Source organism: Sinocyclocheilus rhinocerous, unplaced genomic scaffold, assembly GCF_001515625.1.
Source record: "Sinocyclocheilus rhinocerous isolate Xijiao unplaced genomic scaffold, SAMN03320098_v1.1 scaffold3815, whole genome shotgun sequence".
NCBI lineage: Eukaryota > Metazoa > Chordata > Actinopteri > Cypriniformes > Cyprinidae > Sinocyclocheilus > Sinocyclocheilus rhinocerous.
This window is the reverse complement of record NW_015624828.1, coordinates 101,463-103,928: the sequence shown is the minus strand read 5'-3', so window position 1 is coordinate 103,928 and position 2,466 is coordinate 101,463. Positions and strand designations below refer to the sequence as shown.

The 2,466-nt window shown below is 32.8% G+C and overlaps 1 protein-coding gene across 7 annotated transcripts in view; it reads right to left on the bottom strand.

Annotated features, from left to right (window-relative positions):
• The window catches only part of LOC107745855 (C-Jun-amino-terminal kinase-interacting protein 3-like), a 39,845-nt gene that overhangs the window by 35,635 nt on the left and 1,744 nt on the right, over positions 1-2,466 (bottom strand). The window lies entirely within an intron of this gene.

The following is a 2,466-nucleotide window of genomic DNA, read 5'->3' as shown; positions in this document are numbered from 1 at the left end:
CATTACATATCTTTGTCACGTCATTATAAGTGTTTGATCACCACATTTGAGTGATCATTGCAAAAAATGTGTTTATGTATATATATTCTGTTTATGTATATACTGTATTCTAATATAGTACCAGTCAAATGTTTGGACACACGAATGGGAAAGTGTCCAAATTTTTGACTGGTACTGTACTATAATATACAAAAAGAATATCGGCCGATATATCGATATCGGCCTTTTTAACCCCCTAATATCGGTATCGGCCCCGAAAAAACCATATCGGTAGGGCTCTAATATAGTGCAGACATTGATGAAGCCCTGCCTTCTTATCAGTTTGAGTTGGCTGAGTTACAGAACTGTGATGTTCTGAAAGACGCATTTAAGCCCAACGGTCTCATTAAATTCTATGCTGCCCTCCCTAACGAGACATACCCAAACATCAAAAGGCATGCAATGAATGAAGATGTCCACACTTTTTGGCAGCACGTATATCTGTGAGCAAACCTTTTCATGCATGAAACTGATGAACACAACATAATGTTCTTTTTAGCAGCATCATATGACCCCTTTAATATGCATAAGTAAATGTTTTGATTTTGAATAGCACTGAATATGAAAAAATGTCATTATGATAGTAATAACAATGCTCTTTTAATAGGCTATATGTCTCTTGAAAAGTAATCATTTGTCTGTACGGTGCATAACAAATTAAACTATTCTAGCATTAGGAGGCATAATAAATACATTTAAAATCATAATAAAATCTCCACAATAATACTAGTAGTCACTCTGACCCATGTAATTTTCTGTTACAAACCGACCTGGCCCCCCATTAAAGAAAGGGGAAATTATGTGGCCCTTGCAGAAAAAAGTTTGGGGACCCCTGGTTTATAGTATCAACATATTTTATGAGAGCATGATAAATACTGTCTAGAAATAAAAGAGGAAAAAACAGTGCATTATTTAAAAATGCAGCTTCTTTGGAATAAAAATAGTAAAATAAAATAAAATAAAGACATTTTTTAGAAAAAAAAATAATAAAGAAAAATATATTTAAAATAAAGAAATAGATATAGAAGAATAAATTAATTAATGTGGCCGGCTTTCATGTTGAAATTCCAAGACAAAACAGAAGTAATCAAGTAATGGGTGAGAAGCATCACTGCAATTACTGCATTTCATAAGCATGTTCCTTCTCTGTAGCATCTGTGATACTGAAAAACAGCCTGTATATTCTCTTTTTTGTCCTTTCTTTCTGTCTTCTGATACAATGATCTCTGCTCTTAAAATACATTGCTCAGTTATGACAGATCTATCATCACTCACTCTCCATCATATATTCACACACTAAATCTTTACAACTGCAGCAATGACTTGCGCTTAAAGAGGAAACACACTCACGTTTTGATTGCATGCCACTTACACTGTCTAAACTCTGCTATAAAGATGAACACAACAAGAATCCCTATAATGTTCTGGCTGTGCAGTCGATAATATAGTTACGTTTGGAAAATGTTTTGGCAATGTTAGCATGTAGTGACGATGCATGTGAAGAGTCATAAAGGACATCTATTCCCTGTGCTGATGCCCAAAAATGATGAGTGTTTGTCTGCGTATTATTTATGTACAAACATGTATGGGATAATCTTTTGTAGGAGATTTAGAGATTTATTTCCTGCAAGTATAGTCATTTTTGTATGATTCTAAAATCATCCCCCTTCGGGTTGTGGTACAAGTGTTTTTGCTGTGAAACATTTAATGATAATAATTTATAAAAAAGTAAACGTGACAATAACTTTAATATTCTTAGTAATATTTCAAGATGGACGCTAACTGGAATCATATTAAAATGTAAGTATCAAATATGATAAAACAGGCTTTTGAGGAACATTTATTTGTACATCTCTCCATCATCATTGTGTTGCATTGCATTATGTTATACTCCCACAATAAAAACTACAGAGCTTTGACCATAAAACTAAGCATTTAAATATCATCTTACAAAGTCATATTATTGCAAAGAGAGGGAAAAAACAAACACACTCTAACACTATAAATTTTAAATCCGTCTTCAGTGAACAAATCACACTTGGCTGATCATGTCATTCTAATGATTGAAGATATAGAGTTACAATTTATATGTAAACAGCTATACTGTCATAAAAAAAAACCCTCACTGATTTACATTACAGGCTATCAGAATTTCATCTTACTTTTTATCCATATAAATATAACAACAGGACCAAATTGCATTTGTTTTTGTTTTTTGTTTTTTTTGTTTTGTTTCTAAGCTGGGCCTCTGAATAAAATTGAGGTGTTTACTTAAAGGGGTCATATGATGTTGCTAAAAAGAACATTATTTTGTGTATTTGGTGTAATGAAATGTGTTTATGCGGTTTAAGGTTCAAAAAACACATTATTTTCCACATACTGTACATTATTGTTTCTCCTCTATGCCCCGCCTTTCTGAAACGCGTC